General features: G+C 43.0%; 1 pseudogene; it reads right to left on the reverse strand.

Moving 5' to 3' along the window:
- Window positions 1-1,119: 1,119 nt before the first annotated feature.
- Window positions 1,120-7,959, reverse strand: LOC102485613 (proteasome subunit alpha type-6 pseudogene; annotated as a pseudogene).
- Between the last annotated feature and the right edge of the window lie 10,201 nt (window positions 7,960-18,160).

An 18,160-nucleotide genomic window follows, 5' to 3' on the forward strand; every position in this document is an offset into this window, starting at 1 on the left:
GGACGCACCACTACATCCATTCTGCACATCAAGAAATTGAGGTCCAGAATGGTTAAGAACCTTGCGGATAGTCACACAGCTGCTATAATGGAGAGTCAGACTTTTTTTTTTTCCTTAAGATTTTTATTTTATTATTTTTTTTTTGCTTTAGGGCAATGCATGCACTTACTGGAGAAACAGAGAGACAGAAAGTGAGAAATCACCTACCAGGGGGATGGCCATGCCACAGTCCCTTCTCCTCCATTTTTTTCTTGGGATTTTGGGCATGTACTCATGTGCGGTGGCATGAGTTTCAAGCCTCCAGGTCCAGGACTCAAACCACTGTCAGTCACGTGGAAGTCAGCGACATAACCATTTCACCATCTGCTGGTCCCTGTAGAGTCAGACTTTGAACCTATCAATAGTAATGATACCTCTGCAGCTGAAGCATGAGCACCTCCATTTTGGATCAGCCTTCGCCATTCTCCTTTCTCTGTGACCTGACTCATATGTGCTTCCCCCCAAAATAGCTATTCTTCTCGATAACTCACTCTTTTGGTTTTCGTAAACTGCTCAAGCATAATTCAAGCCCTGCTTCAGGGCTGCAAGGTTTGGGAATGACTCAAGTCCTGCAGTCAGCTGGCTAATAAAGACTCCTTTCATTTGGCTAAAACTGATGTCCTCTTATTCTCTCACTGACTTGGATAGAACAGACTTATTCTCTCACTGACTTGATAGAACAGAACTCAGTCCCTAGATAATAATAAACATCAAGTCCCTGAGAGCCCGGTTATCTTTCTCCATTCTAAGTAAGCTGGGTGGGCTTTTTCAGCGAACTGAAAGTAACCCCCCACTTCCCTCTAGTTTAGAACACAGTAGGCAAAACTTCACCCACAGGGCACGCCCATCCGACAAGGGAAAAACATAAGTTTTAGTGAAAACACAGAGCAGATGCTGCAGCCCTCACACATCTGTCGCAGAGCCCTGAGTGCCTGGCTGGGTTGCAAGTGGTGCCTTTATCACGGGAGAGTGTCTCTATCTTCAGGAGTCCCCGGGAGCGTTCACTGGAGCCCTTGCGCATCAGGCCTGCCTGCCTGCTTTCTCCGTTTCTGGCTGTGGCTGTGCAGTTGCCCAGTGCGGTCACCGCACGAACCAGTAATCCTCACGTCTCACTTCCTCCTCAGAGACAGCAGCCTGAGGCACCGAAATTCTGATGCCGAGTCAGAGGATCTGTGACAGAGATTTGGACCTGAATTTCTTTTCTTTATTTTTCTTTGCCAGAGGATGTTAGCTGGCCAGAGAGAGACAGAGAGAAAGAGTGAGGAGGTGACCACCCCATGGGGTGTGATCACACCACAATCCATTCTCCTCCAACTCTTCATCCTGTCAGGATTGTGGGCCTGTGTACACATGTGCCTGCTGTGTTTTTTAAGCCTCCAAGGAGCCAGGATTTGAACTGCAGTTGTCCACATGGGATCTTGCTGCATTAACCACTAGGCTAGAAGCCTGCCTGGATTCAAATTTTGAATAACCCCTCATGGGGATTAGGATGCCCAGATGAGCTGGTCAGAAGGATTAATTTCAAGGATGTTAAGAATCTCTCACACATGGTGGCAGGATGTTCGTCAGGTCTTGAAATTCAGAGCTAGTTGGCTCCCTAATATTTTGAATTTGAAGTTAAAAATTCAGTCATATACAATGCTTTCTTTTAATAGAGCCCAAAGGAATTAAATTTACAAAGTAAAACACGGAACTCCTACCTTCCCAATGGGTCCAGTGCCCTCAGCTTGGAGACCCTTCCTTGCCTATGCTATGCACTCCCTCTCTAATATATGTTCGGATACACACACGTGGACATGGGATCTAATCATAGATATTCTTGGGATTTTCTTCCATGTTCACATTGATCTCAGTTATAACATCAAATCTTGAAGCTCATTCTATATGAGTACATGTAAATCCACTTCATTCCTTTTAAGAGTTGTAAAATATTGGGCCAGTAGGTGGCACAGTGGTTAAGGTGCTTGACTCCCAACACGGCCAACAGCAATTTGAGTCCTAGACCCCAGAGGCTTGAAACTCATGCTGGGTGCATGGGCATACATTCCCAAAATCTTAAGAGGAGAATGAAGGAGAAGGGATTGTGGCATGGTCATTTCCCCTGTGTGTGGGGGTGATTTCTCACTTTCCCTCTCACTGTCTCTGTCTCTCTGATGAGTACACACACCTTAAAGCAGAAATCTCTCTCTAAAAAAAAAAAAAAAAAAGTTGTAAAATATCCCATGAAAGGATGTGTTGTTATTTATCCAGACAATGCCCTATTGAGGGACGTGTGGATTATTTTCTTTAGTCTCTCAATATAAAGGACGTGTCACTGAATATCTTTTACCCTGTATCTTTATGTACATAGTACATATTCTCGTATTTCTAAGAGGCTAGATCCCTGGAGCGGAGTCATGGAGTTAGATGGCCTTTGATATTTTGCCAGATATACCAAAAACTGCCTCCCAGACTCTCACTAAGCCCACAGCAGGGGCAGGGTGCTGGGAGCCCTGTTCTTTTTCTTTTTTCTTTTCTTTTCTTTTCTTTTCTTTCTTTCTTTTTTTTTTTCCCAAAAGCACTGTTTTTATTTATACAGAGTCCTAACCACTTCAGCAGCAGGAGGAGTGGAAGAGGTTCTTTTTACAATCCTGGGGCCTCCATATGTTGGTTTGTTGTCACCAAACACACAGCAAGTGCAGCATGGATTTGGTAAACTAATGACAATGCTGAGTCTCTCTCTGCTAGAGCAACAAGGGGGGCATCAATCCCTGCTTCTGTAAGAATCCTGATTTTAAGATTTTCAACCCTAACTACTCCAACTTCTATTTCTGAAGGTTTGAAATCAATTGACAAAACAGTAGATAGGCATGTAATCGCAGTTTCCACTGTCCTTCCAAATGTCCAATCCAATTTCTTCCTCACCTTTTTTTCAAGGAAACTGGTTGACTCAGTTTGTTTAACTCCTGCGCAGTGGCTTTAGACCCACAGCAGTAACCTGCAGGATCGCACTTGTACACCTGAGGACCTTGTTCTTCATCTATACCAATTAATACCGTACAACAACCAAGAGGCCTCATCTCAGCATTCTGTGTGTAGACCTGAGAAATATCAGCAATTCTTTCCCACAGCACGTCCCCAGGAATCTCATAGCCACACTTGTACTTCCAGTTAGCTGCCTCAGCGTGCCCTCTGTACCTGGGATCGGCTGTCGGCTCTCATTCCTGTCGTCACGCAGCCACTGTTTTCAGGTATCTTGAACAAGTGAGTCGCTGTGCTGGAATCCAGTAATTTGTCAGGAACTTTTTTCTGTGTGACAATCACTGCACAGTCTTTCCCTCTCACAGCTACTGATATAAGGCCCCCCTGGTTAATAGCCTTGAAAGCATATTCTGCTTGGTAGAGCCAGCCCTCGGGTGGAAAAATGGTAACATGGGAGAAGAAGCCACGGGCCTTCAGGATAAGGTTCCACATGGCTACTGTGAACTAGATTTTTAAGGGAATGAAGACTTTCTACTAATAATTCAGCCTCCAACAAAAGAGCTAGCGGCAGAAGAAGCCACGGGCCTTCAGGATAAGGTTCCACATGGCTACTGTGAACTAGATTTTTAAGGGAATGAAGACTTTCTACTAATAATTCAGCCTCCAACAAAAGAGCTAGCGGCAGAAGAAGCCACGGGCCTTCAGGATAAGGTTCCACATGGCTACTGTGAACTAGATTTTTAAGGGAATGAAGACTTTCTACTAATAATTCAGCCTCCAACAAAAGAGCTAGCGGCAGAAGAAGCCACGGGCCTTCAGGATAAGGTTCCACATGGCTACTGTGAACTAGATTTTTAAGGGAATGAAGACTTTCTACTAATAATTCAGCCTCCAACAAAAGAGCTAGCGGTAGGGAGCCCCCCTCTGCGCCCCCAGCCTTCTCTCTCGGTCTCTCAGTTCCTGTCTCTCCCTGCTTCTATCTTCCCTTTTTTTTTTGGTAATATTTCCTTTTTACTCCTTTTTTTTTTTAAAAAGAGGCCCAGTTTTTCTCTGGCCCTTAGCTCCGCCTTCCTTCTTGTTAATTTTCGCTCTGCTCCTCCCATCCAGGCAGAAGAAGCCACGGGCCTTCAGGATAAGGTTCCACATGGCTACTGTGAACTAGATTTTTAAGGGAATGAAGACTTTCTACTAATAATTCAGCCTCCAACAAAAGAGCTAGCGGCAGAAGAAGCCACGGGCCTTCAGGATAAGGTTCCACATGGCTACTGTGAACTAGATTTTTAAGGGAATGAAGACTTTCTACTAATAATTCAGCCTCCAACAAAAGAGCTAGCGGCAGAAGAAGCCACGGGCCTTCAGGATAAGGTTCCACATGGCTACTGTGAACTAGATTTTTAAGGGAATGAAGACTTTCTACTAATAATTCAGCCTCCAACAAAAGAGCTAGCGGCAGAAGAAGCCACGGGCCTTCAGGATAAGGTTCCACATGGCTACTGTGAACTAGATTTTTAAGGGAATGAAGACTTTCTACTAATAATTCAGCCTCCAACAAAAGAGCTAGCGGCAGAAGAAGCCACGGGCCTTCAGGATAAGGTTCCACATGGCTACTGTGAACTAGATTTTTAAGGGAATGAAGACTTTCTACTAATAATTCAGCCTCCAACAAAAGAGCTAGCGGTAGGGAGCCCCCCTCTGCGCCCCCAGCCTTCTCTCTCGGTCTCTCAGTTCCTGTCTCTCCCTGCTTCTATCTTCCCTTTTTTTTTTGGTAATATTTCCTTTTTACTCCTTTTTTTTTTTAAAAAGAGGCCCAGTTTTTCTCTGGCCCTTAGCTCCGCCTTCCTTCTTGTTAATTTTCGCTGTTTGCTAGGAGGGTATTTGGATTGATGAGGGTCTTTGGTGATTCAATAAAATGTGGGGGGAAAATGGTATAGAAAGCAAACATAGATAACAGAGAAAGTGTGGGAGGAGAACAGGAGGTGGCAGAGGGTAAGAGAGAGGGAACCAAGGATAGGGGGAAAAAAGCAAAACATACAGAAAACAAGAAATGGAAGATCACTTGGTAATAATAACATGTTTGTTGATATGCTTGATTGAGACAATATACAGTGTACTCTGGATGGAAAAAAAAAAAGAAATGGAAAATTGTTTGTTGATAACACATATGTTGATGTACTTGATTGAGCCAACAGACAATGTATTTTGGATGAAAACTTCATTTTGTATACTGTAATGATGTATAGCATATTAATGTTAAAAAATAAAAACAAATTAAAAAAAAAAAATTAAAAAAATAAAAAAATAAAAAAAAAAAAAAAGAAAAAGATGATTGAGGAATTTAGTGACATTAAAATAGATTTATGAAAACAAAAAAAAAAAAAAAAAAAAAAAAAACATGGCAGTCAAAACCAGCGCTGGACCCACGGGACACGTTGATGCAAACACTACTTCAAGTACAATCTCTGAGTCCCGTAGCGCCCGCACCAGGCGTACAAGCCCTTCCTGGAAGTTGCCGGGGGCCCTGTTCTAACATACACCAGCTTACATAGCACCCTATATTGGAATTGTGCTGCAGAAGGTGCCATTTGCATCCGGAGGAGAGTGACTTGAAGGTGTAGACCTAGCTGCCATTTAAATTCCCCAGCACTGAATATTTGCCTGATAGAATACTGACAATCGGGTGATAGAAAACGTTACCTTGTTGTTATTTACATGCTGTTTATTTATTACGGGTGAGGCTGATTTCTGCCTATTCAAATACTTTTTTTCTATTTCTCCCCTGATTTTACATATTCTGATAAATATGTAACAGCTTATAGGATTTAAAACTAGCTTATGATTCAAGTCACAATGATAAAAATATCCAGCCGGCAAGTGGCATGGTGATTAATGTAACTGGATCCCACAAGGCCAACTGCATGCTTCAAGTCCCAGGCCTGGAGGCTTGAGAAACACACCAGAGATGTGTGCATGCATGCTCAAAATCCTGAGAGGAGACTAGAGAAAAAGGACTGTGGCGTGACCATCACCCCTGGGGAGGATGCTTTCTCACTTTCTCTTTCTTTCCCTCTCTCCAGAGAGTACACATGCCCTATGGCAAATTAAAAAAGAAACAAACAAAAAACATACAGGGGACACGTGTGCAGGGGTCCAAAATCTAGAAGGAGGAAGACATGGAGGAGGAGGGATTGCAGCGCGGCCATCCCCCACCCACCCTGGGATGGGGGTGCTTTCTCACTTCCCCTACATCTCTCTCCTGCTAGCGCATGTGCCCACTGGCAAATATTTACCAAAAAAATGATCAAAATATTTTCTAATATTTTAGCAACTATTTTAAACATAAGTTGTTGGTTAGCTACTCATTCTCATATGGAATTCTGGAATAATCTCTACCTATCATGTCTGTACAAGGTCAAAGAGAAAAATCAAAATAGCCTTATCACCTCAATGAATACTGAAGCTTTATTTCATAAAAAAAAAAAAAAAAAGCCACTCCTGACCTAAAAACAACAACTAATTCTAAGAGGTAGAAATAAAGGGAAAAAAATGGATATTACCTGAACGAGATAACTACTTTTATTTTTAAACAAATAGTTCATACCTACATCCAAGGAAAGGAGAGATGCATTCTTTATTAAGCCAGGAATGAGGTAGAGAGGCCAGCCTTGGGCTAATCCCACAGCCTACTGGTGAAGGGAGCCAGATTCCACGTAACTCGTAGTTCTAAACCAGGCCCAGGTGGCTTGAAAAACACACCAGGCGTGTGTGTGTATGTATGTGCCCCATATCCCGACTGGATGAAGACATGCAGGAAAAGGATTACCATGTGACCATGCACCACTGGAGGTGATTTCTCCCTCTTTCTTTCATTCCCTCTGTCTATCTCCAGTGACTGCACATTTTCTGGCAATTATGCAAAAAAAAAAAAAAAAAAAAAAAGCCACCATCCACACTAAGTAATTATCCATGAGCTGATCAACGCAATAAAGTACATATAGAAGAAGTATTGTGTGCCAGTACATGGCCTGCGACGTAGGGCAGCTGGATCCCATATGACCAACTGCATGGTTCAAGCCCAGACCTGGTGCCTTGAAAAACATGCCAGGTGTGTGTGCCTGCCCATAATCCTGAAAGGAGGGAGAGATGGAGAGGAAGGGATGGCAGTGTGACCATACCCCATGGGGGGTGCTTTCTCCCTCTCTGTCTCTTTCTAGCAGGCTCACATGCCCCCTGATAAATTTTTTAAAAAGAGAGACACACAAAATACTGCCATTAGTAATTTGATTCCTTTCTTAGAAAAGGCAAGAAGACTAAAACACTGCTTGAATTATTCCATAAACTGGCTGAATTTAAGTTGAGTATTTGGAAATCTATTTTCTCATACCAAGAGAAACCAGCCCAAACTTGTAAAGGAAAAAATTTCTGGTCAATATCTTATTAAGACCCTGCTTACTAATGCCCTGTTTCCAATATTCTGTGAAATGAAAATAGGGGATACTGCATCACTGGCAGGAACTAGGGAACATACCAGCCACAGATTTTTGCACCAGTAAAGCTACCAAGCAAGTATTTTTATCCATATTTTCAAAATAAATATATTAAATATATTTGATCTAAGGTCAGAGGGTGGCAGATCCCAGGTTGGAAGCCAGGTAGATCTGATTTCAAAATCATGATTTTTCAGCAGTTATCAGTTGTCTTGACTCGGGCCTCAGGAGAGTCACTAGCTAGTGAGGAAATCTGGAATCTGGAGGAGGGCGGAGGTGAGAAGGGGGCACATGGGATCTTTGGGGTGGCGGGGTGGCAGGCCTCATGCAGCCAGGGAAGAATACTCATAACTGTCTATGTGAATGAAATGCCCTAATTCATAGGAGCTTCTCTTTCATCCACTGCTCCCATTACCCTGAACAGATTGTGAAGCTTGGAGAATTTAGGAGAGGGTCCAAGGAACACAGAGATCATTTGGGGACATGGAGGGTGCCCCAAAGTGCCCATATGGTATCGCTGGGCTACATGTTGGTTCCACAGTCACGGCTGCAGGATGAGCAGGAGTGCTCTCAGCCCCACTGTGCTTTGGGGACAAAGGTGGGGAATCTGTCAGGAGCTTGCTCTCCTAGCCCAAGGCAGATGACAAGGAGCCAAGGGAAACAGGAAATAGGGGCTGGCCCTCACTCTGGGGACAGAGGCGGGGTGAGAGGGACAGCCCAACTGGAAGAGCCTTGGCAGCTGGGAAGGCCTGAGCATCACAAAGCCTCCTTGTCTTGTGTTGGCACGAGCAAGGGTCTCCAGTGCCAGGAGGGAGACTCATGCCTACAGAGCCCTCAGCAAGGCCAGCCCCTTTTGCACAGACAGAGGGGGCACACAGCACGTTAGTTCTAGCTGGAGAAAGTGAACTGCAGTGTTGGGGATGGGAAAAGAGGACTTGACAAGTTGAGATTTCAGGAGTTAATTTTCTTTCTTGAGTGTGGTCTCGAATCCTCCCAGATAGGAGAAGGAGCAGGTCAATGAGAAGGTCTGTGTGGTACAGGGAAGAGCAAAGTGTAGGGTGAGAGTAGAGGTTTACATTAACAATCCCAGTAGCAGCAGCTATAGTCCTAATTGCCAACATGCACGGGTTCGAACATTGTGTCGAGCTCTGGGGGAAGTACTACTATAGTTTGTTTCTTAGTGAATCTTGGCTGCTACTGTGAGAGATAGCTCTGCTGTTATCCCAGACCTTGGAAAGACGATTGTAAGGGCCCAGTTTTACTAATGTCCTTATTCCAACATTCTCTAGAAATGACCAATGAAATTAAAAACAGGGGAGACTGGCAGGAACTCAGGAAACATGACAACCATATGCCAGTATCCAGCCTCTCTCTCTCTCTAAAAGAGAGGCCCCATTCTCAAAGAGCAGTGCCAATCCTTGTGCCATTGCAGCTGGGCCCCCAACCCATGTCTTTTAAAGTGATAAATCCACATTTAAAGGAGGGAGAAATCAGCCTACAGAGGTAGAGCCAGAGCTGACCACACTGCCCCTCCCCCTCTTCGAGAACTTTCTCTGTAATGCTCTTTAGGGAAATGATCTTGAAGTAGGAGTCAGGGTAAAATGCAAACTGTCTGAAGACACCACTTGTCTGACTAGTCAAACCATTTTGGAGTCAGTATCCTTTAATAAGAGATGCAAAAGAATTGAGTTCAGGGGCCAGCAGGTGGCATGGTGGTTAAGGCGCTGGACTCCCATATGGTCAACAGAAGTTTGAGTCCTGGACCTGGTGGCTTGAAAATCATGTTGATGTGGGAGTGTTGGGTGATTAGACCTGACGCCTATGCTGGTTCTTATACTATGTTCTTGAAGAACTAGAGATAGGACACTGAGAGGAGAATACAGTGGAGTTTATTAGGGAAGGAGAAAAAGCTTCCAGTATAGTGAAAAAGGGGCTGAATGGTTGCCAAAGAGGGGCTGGAGGTGAGGGGTTTTTATCTAGCAGTCTAAGCAATGGGCAAGCTTTCTGATAAGGAAGCAGGCGTTAGAAAATAATTACATAGGGACAAGCAGATGGCATAATGGTTATGTTGCTGGACTCCCACATAGTCTACTGCAGTTTGACTCCTGCACCCAGTGGCTTAAACTTAGGTCAGTTGTGTGTGCATTTGTGCCCAAAATCCTGAGAGGAGAATGAAGGAGAAGGGATTGTATCATGGTCATGTTCCCAGGGTGAGTGTGTGTGTGTGTGATTTCTTGCTTTCACTGCCAGCTTTTGGCCGTGAAAACTTAGCCACTGTGACTCCATCTTGGGTCTTTACCCTATCTGTGTGCTCAATATCCTTATCTCCTGCCTGATTAGCAAAGAGTCATACATTTTCTAGAAACATGTAAAAGGGCTGTATAGTGTACATTAATCAGATCATAGAGGAAAAATAGAGACTTTATAAAGAAGAAAAACACAGTGACTTTCTTTTGGGGCCCTTACCCTATCTATTTGTAACTGGGATCTAATTCCTATCTCAATGTCAGGCATGTGTATGTGCGTGCCCAAAACCCCAGGAGGAGAATAGAGGAGAAGGGATTGCAGTGTGGTCATCCTCCGCTGGGGGGTGCCCTATGGCAAAAACTTTAAAAAAAAAAAAAGAATTGAGTTCAAATTCTGACTCCTTGCTGGCTATGTAGCCTTAGGTAGGTCACCTCCCCTCCCTAAACTTTAATTTCCTTACCAGCAAAGAGGCAATAATACCACCTACAAAAAAAACATGAATTCTCCTCTCTTCTCCTCTCTCCTTTGTATGTGTCAAGGATGGGTGTGACTATGAGAGAGATGAAGGAGTTTGTGAGATACAGGTAGTGTTTTGCCATTTGATCTGGGCGCTGATTACATGGTTGTATTCACTCTTAAAATGTATGTGTGCTAGGTAGGTGGTGTGGTGGTTAAATTAGGCACTTGATTCCCACATGTGTGACTACGGTTCTAGTCCCAGACCTGGTGGCTTGTTTTCTCACTTTCCCTTTCTTTCTCTCTCTGTCTCTCTCTGGTCAAATAAATAATAATGATAATAGCAAATGGAATTGAATAAATATATAAATATTTTGTAAATGTATGTTATACTTTTACAAGTTTATAAGTTTTTAAATGTCTTCATTCCCTGGCTGCTAAGCTCACGTTAGCTGCATTTCAACTCCACTGCTGCAACAACTCATAAACTGACCAGTTTCTAAACCCACCCTGTTTTCCACACAATACATTCAGTTGTACCCTTGCAGAGGATCTTAAACCTGTCTGTCCCACCTGCTGGTATAGAGTAGAAAAGGATTATCTTAGCCCCACCCAACCAGGAGGGTGCAAAGATACTTCCCCAAGGGCACCCCAAGAGAACAGGGGTCGGATTACAGAGTCCTTGAAGGCAAATACCAGCTAGTCCTCTTTCAGTCAAGTGCTGACTTCAGGTTTCTCAGCCAGGATTAAGAGAGAGAATAAAACTCTAATGCCTGAGGCTTCCATTGTTGATGAATTAACTTCTATTCTATGCATTGTTGAAAGATACACTTTTCAGAAAAGAAGATAAAATCATGATTCTCAAACAGATACAAAATAAACATGGGTTACAATTTTATTTCACTGAATCAATGTAGGAACCAGGCAAATTATAATAAACTCGAAGGAAAAGTCAAAAAAAGCACAAATTTATAGGAAGCAAAAAACTTTGAAAGATAATTGGTTCTCCTGACTGCTTTGCTCTTCCCTTATGGAAGTTTCATACACTGTTGGTGGGAATGTAAATTCATATAGTCTTTGAGGAGGTCATTTGTCAGTATCTATCATTTTTAATGTGTGTGCCTTTTGACTCTGTAATGTCACTTCCAGGAACTTATCCCATAGAGAATTTTTTCCCCAAAGATAACTGAACAAGTATGCAAAATTATATATTGCATATTCTAAGGAGTCATCTAAATGAGTGAATTTATATCTATGCATGCTAATATAAAATGATCTTTAAGACTTATTGAAGAGGGGCTGATAGGTGGCATGGTGGTTAAGGGCGCTGGACTCTCCCACATGGCCTACCATGGTTCAAGCCCACACCTGGGAACTTACTTCCTCTGTCTCTTACTCTGTCCCTCTCTGGTTAAATTAAAAATAAATAAATAAATAAAGTTAAATAAATAAAAAAAAAAAGACTTATTGAAGAATAAAGAAAGTTGCAGAAGAGTATGAAAATATAATCCCATTCATGAACAGAAATGTGTATCTGAACATGTATGCGTATCTATTACACAGTTTGTTGTTACTGTTGTTAGCTTGCTGTAGGAGCTGGGAGAAAGACGGAGAACTTGCCAGGAGCTGGGAGAAAGAGAGAAAAAGAGAGAAAGAAAGGTATGACTCCCCAGGGGGATGGCCATGTCATGATCCCTTCTCCTTTCAAGCTGCCGGGTCTGGGACTCGACTGCACAGTTGGCCAGGTGGGATCCAACTGCCTTCACCTCCATACCATCTGCTGGCCCCACAAATTTTTAGTACATGTCCATTGATATGTATAGCTGATGTCTATAAAAATATGCACATATAGGCCAGCTGGTGTGTGGTGTGAAGACTGCTAGCAGAATTGGATGGTAGTGCTTCTCTCTGGTGAGTGCATATGCCCAATAGCAATTTTAAATAATTATAATAAATAAAACTAAATAATTTTTTTTTTTTTAAAAAAAAGGAGGCAGGGCAATATGACTCTAGGGGTCAACTATCTTGGTTAGTTGCTTGCTCTCTCTGATTGGAGCATCTGCTGTGAAATGGGGATAATAATTGTTACTCCCCTCTTGGGGTTGCTGAAAGGATCCAACAAGATGTACGTAAATACTTAGACCAGTGCTGGCACCCATGACATATTCGATCAATGTTAATTATTATTTTTATTTTTTATTATTCAAAACAACTCTTAGAACCAGCAGATGGTTACATTGCTAGACTCCCACATAGTTGACCATGGTTCAAATCCTGGACCCAGCCACTTAAAACTCACAGTGGACATGTGTGTATGCATGCCCAAGATCCCAAGAAGAGAATGGAGGAGAAGGGATTGTGGCGTGGCCATCTCACCTGGAGTAAGGATTGCAGCATGGCCTTCCCCGCCATCCCCCGGGGGGGGGGGATTTCTTGCTTTCTGTCTCTCTGTCTCTATCTCTCTGGCAAGCACATGCGCCCTATAGCAAAATCTCTCTCTAAAAATAAAAATTAAACTCTTAACTTCCTAACTATTGACAAACAAATGAGCATACTCTGCTCAAATACTCCCAGTGACAGGGAACACACTGCTTCTCCCAGTGAATTGTTTCGCTAGGAGGTGGAAAGTGCTTCTGGAATTCTATGTACATTTTGAAGCTGAGAGGGACTTTATAAAAAAAAATAGAATTTTTTAAATTGTAGAGGGCATATGCATGGGAGATAGAGAAAAGGAGAAAGCACGTCCCTAATGGGGCATGGTCACCCCACAATCCTTTTTCCTCTATTTCTTCACCCCATCATCGCTTGCACACATACCTGGGGTGTTTTTCAAGCTGCTGGGACAAGGATTTAAACCACAGTCAGCCACGTGGAATCCAGCTCCCTACGCTCAGGGCTTAACCACGGGGTTGGCCCTGAGAGAAACTTTATAAATCATCAAGTTGAATTGTCTCATGAGGAAACCAAAGTTCAACAGGTAAAATAACGTGTTCAAGACAGCACGGTTAGTGCAGTGACGGCTGCTACCCTCTTCCGCCTTCTAATCTTGTTCCTAAGACCATTTTCCTTTCCCTGTGAGAGCCTTAGCACTATAACACATGCAACCAACAGTGCCTCCTCTCCTTAAGTAAAGAATAATTTCTGGAGGCTTCGGGCTCTTTGTTTGCTGGGCCTGTTTGGATTCCAGACAATGTTAAAGTTTCGCTGGGGACCAGCAGTTGGCATAATGGCTATGTCGCTGGGCTCCCATGTAGTTGACCACAGTTCAAGTCCCAGACCCAGTGGCTTAAACTCATGCCTGGTGTGTGTGCGTGTGCGCTCAAGATCACAAGAAGAGAAAGGAGGAGAAGGGATTGCAGCGTGGCCACCCCCCCCCCCGGGGGGGGTGATTTTTCACTTTCTGTCTCTCTGTCTCTCTCTATCTTTCTGGCAAGCACATGAGCCCTATAGCAAAAATCTCTCCAAAAAAAAAAGTTTCGCTGATCTGTCCATGGACCTAGAATAAGAACCTCTGTTTTAGAACTTCTACATGTTGAAGGCCAAGTTTGCCTTGCTACATTCTGCAAGACAGTCCTGCAGGTCACAGGGATCATTCAGGTCTGCCAATCCCTGGGCTCACCCCTTCGACTGCCCAGCACCCTTCAGCCCCAGTGGCTTCTTGATCTTCACCTTCTCTCTGGCTCACAGTCCCTAAAGGCCAGCGTCCATTAGCTTGTCTGGATGCATTTTCTCACCAGAAGGGGTATAGAGTGGTCAGTTGCAGCTGACCTGCCTGAGGCCATCTCCCTGACAGTGACTCTGGGACATGCATACCTGCTCAAGGGAAGGCCCTGGCCACACCCACTCCCAGAAGCCTTTTTGTCAAAGACACATTTTAAGTGGGTCCCTCACTTAAAAAGCAATGGAAAAATTTCTATGCTACAAATTGGATAGTTCAGTCTGTTTGAAAAAACATATTTCACAGGAAGTTTATCTCACTGTGAATACATTGATACCAGGGGATGACTTTATGCTATGGTGACCTCTGTAGTTTATAACCCATAGCTCTTGACTATAATACAGGGAAATTTTTTTAACCCTGCTTTTTGCTTTATTTCTTTCTTACTTTTTAAAGGTTAACTGGCGCTTGTAGTTTCTGTAACTAATGGAATCTGTAACTATTGTAACAAAGTAATAAATCAGCTTATTTGCTTAGAAGAGGAAACTTAAGCCTCTTGCTTAGACAATAATCACAAGAATTCAACTCTGAGGGAGGTTGAAGGTTGCCAGTGAGAAATCTTAAGAAAGGAGAATGTTTGCCCAAGGGACACAATGTTGCAGGTTAAACTGGGAAATTGGAATAATGTTATCATTTAACATTAGAGTTACTCACAGACGTTTAGATAGTTTTGTTAAATAGTAGACCTTAAAGAAAATACTTTGTAGCTGTCCTTAATCTATCAATGTATTTCACAAGGCTGATTTAACAGATTCAACCTCTTAATAAGAACAAAAGCAGTGTCATAAATCTCATGTGAAAGGAAAAAGTGCACAGAACAATTCTGGAAAAACCATGAGGGTAAGATTAGCAATGAACTAGCTAGGTTTATGTTATAGGTAACAATGGATAAACGAGAAGTATAGTGGTATACAACGTGCTGGAAAAATTTCTGTTCTGGGAGTTGTGAACTTGTTAGTTCTCAGCCACTTCCTGTACTCAAACACAGCTAAATAAACTCCATTTCTCCCTGTCTGTTTCACCCTGTCAACTAGTCACAGAAATGGCCCCTGGATTTTAGCTGACAACATGAGCACGTGTCGTACACATAGGATTTTAGTCACAAGAATCTAGGTTTAATTCTGGCTTACCATTCACTAGTCAGATTGTAAACAAGCTACTTAATTCATCAGGCTCCAGATTTTTAACTGGGAAAAATGGGACAGTAGCACCTACCTCCTAGGAGTTAAAGTGAGGTTTAAATGAAAGAATGCAAGCAAGGCTCTTAGAAGAATACCTGGCACATAGTGAGTGTTCAATTAATGTTTACTTTTATTATTATTGACATAGAGTTGTTGTTGTTGTTGTTGTCATAAGGCATGTACACTTGCCAGAGAGGGACACAGAGGGAGAGAGAAAGAGAGGGAAAGTAAGAAAGCACCCCATGGGGGATGACCACACCTCAATTCCATCTGTTCTACTCTCCTGTTGGGATTTTGGCATAGATGCACACATGTCCAGCATGTTTTTAGGCTGCTAAGTCCATTCTGTCAGTCATGTGGGATCCAGTTACATTAACACCACATAGGAACCAGCAGTTAGTGTAATGGCTATGTCGCTGGACTCCCACGTAGTTGACCGTGGTTCGCGTCCTGGATCCGGTGGCTTAAAACTCACGCCGGGCGCGTGTGCGTGTGTGCCCAAGATCCCGAGAGGAGAATGGAGGAGAAGGGATTGCGGCGTGACCATTCCCCCTGGGGGGTGATTTCTCACTTTCTGTCTCTATGTCTCTCTCTGTCTGGCGAGCGCACATGCCCTATAGCGGAAAAAACCTCTCAACAAACAAACAAACAAACAAACAACAACAAAATAAACCAAAAAAACACCACTTAGTTGGCACAAACATGTATATTTCCTCTGTAAAGAGTTCTGTTTTGCGGACAAAAGAGCACTCAGTCCAAAAAGTGCTTGCACAACTATCTTCTATTTTCTTGTTTTGGAGAGGTTTTTGCTATAGGGTGCGTGGACTCGCCAGAAAGACAGAGAGAGACAGAGAGACAGAAAGCAAGACATCACACCCCAGGGGGGATGGCCACGCTGCAATCCCTTCTTCTCTCTGGATCTTGGGCACACATGCACATGCACCTGGCGTGAGTTTAAGCCACTGGGTCTGGGACTCAAACCATGGTCAACTACATGGGAGTCCAGCGACATAATCATTACGCCAACTGCTGGTCCCAGCACAACTATTTTTATTGCTTGGAAACAACCCAAATGTCCAACAAACTGATGAATGGATTGAAAAATTGTGGCACATATACTCCATGGAATACTATTCAGCCATAAAAAACAACAAGGCCCTGGAATTTGATAGAAAGTGGACGAATATGGAAGATATATTGCTGAGTGAAGCAAGTCAGGCTATGAAAGAGAAACATTGTATGTCTCCACTTGTCATATACTGACTGTCCGCACTCTATGGTAGAGATTGAAAGACTGGAGAACATAAAAGTATTAAAAATTGTATTGGACACTAGAGACAAAGTTGAAAGTGTGGGAGGGGAAGAGCATAGGAAAGGAAATTTGGGGGGAAAATGGAGAGGTAAGACACTTGTGGGACACAGATAAGGCTTATTATCTGCTGACGAGGATGTGTATAATAGTCTCAACTGGACTGGACTGAAGTGTATGTAAATCATGCCGGGTAAAGTCTCTTCAGAATCTAAATGATGTACAGCGATTTAAAGTACAAATAATACTTTTTAAATAAAGGGAAAAAAAAGAAAAAGAAAAAAACTAAAAAAACATTTCTGTTTTGCAACAGGCATGACAAGACTTTGGACAATGCTGACACACCGAAAATTGAAATTTTATAATATATTTATTTTCGGTTTCCTAGGAAATACTCTAATACTTGGAACATAAACTCACAAACTTGCTGCTGTGCAGATGTTAAAGCTTCATAAATGCTAAACTACTCACATTCTGTGTGCATGTGCAACTTATTGCTGCACCTTTTAACCAATGGTAAGAAAGCCCCTGGGTCTGCAGAGTGTTTACAGTATTTGCACATTGCTATGGATACGGTGTCAAAAGCAGTTGCCAGTAACATGAACAGGATGCGGGGTTTTAAGGCCCCTAACAATGACAAAAGCTATTCTCGCTCTATGCATCATTCTTGGGTTAGATTTGTGAAGTATGTGGGAGGTGAGGCACGCTATTGAGAACATTTTGGATGTTTCAACCAACACTGCTGACGGGCAGTCCATGAAGTATCGTGGCATGAGACTCAGGACTGACACCAAAGGGGCTGTGTGATACTGAGATGCCTCTCTCCCAGTGTGAAATGAGGTTCAGTGGGGAGCAGACAGTTTCTGCAGCCCCTTCCAGCATTCTGATTACAAGCGCACCACAAACATAAGTTCATCTGACACACTGTGTAGCTCCATGCAGCTCTAGCTAGGTTATGCAAAATTAAAATGACCCATACTAGTTGACCAGCCTAGGCTTTCTTTTTTCTGTTGTTACCAGTTTTGTTCACAAACCATGTAGGTTACAGTAGACTTTGATGCTGTCTTTTTCTTGTGTTTCGTTTGTTTTGTTTTGTTTTTGTTTTTGTTTTGTTTGTTTTTGCCAGAGTCAGAGAAAGAAAGCACCAGCACTCCTCCAACCCTACCCAGTGTGTGTGATCATGCCTCAATGCCTTCTCCTTCCTTTCTCCACCCAGTCAGGATTCTGAGTATTCATGTACACGCAATGGGCATGTTTTCAAACCACTGGGTCTGGGATTCAAACCGGGCATTGGCCACGTGGGATCCAGCTCCCTTAACCACTAGGTTACAGGATTGGCCCTGAATGGGTCTTCTAGTTCTGCTTGTGTATGTGCATGTGCACATGCATGTATCACAATTAAATTAAAAATACAGGGGGGCCAGCAGGCTGCATGGTGGTACGGGTGCTGAACTCCCCACATGGCCGACTGCAATTCAATTCCTGGACCTGGTGGTTTGCTTTCTCACTTTCCCTCTCTCTCTTTCTGTCTCTCCCTGGTGAGTGCCTATATAAAATTAAATAATAATCATAATCATAAATAAAAAATATTAAAATTCTTTTTAAAAATGCAGGGGCATGCTAGGTGGAATGGTAGTTAAGGCAGCTGGATCCACATAACTGATGGCAAGGTTCAAGTCCTGGACCCAGTAGTGTGTGTGGTTTTTTTTTTGTTTTTTTTTTTTGAGAGGTTTTTTTCTTATTGGGCACGCACGCACATGTGCCT

The sequence above is a fragment of the Tupaia chinensis genome, unplaced genomic scaffold (assembly GCF_000334495.1).
Source record: "Tupaia chinensis unplaced genomic scaffold, TupChi_1.0 Scaffold000424_1, whole genome shotgun sequence".
NCBI classification, from domain to species: domain Eukaryota; kingdom Metazoa; phylum Chordata; class Mammalia; order Scandentia; family Tupaiidae; genus Tupaia; species Tupaia belangeri.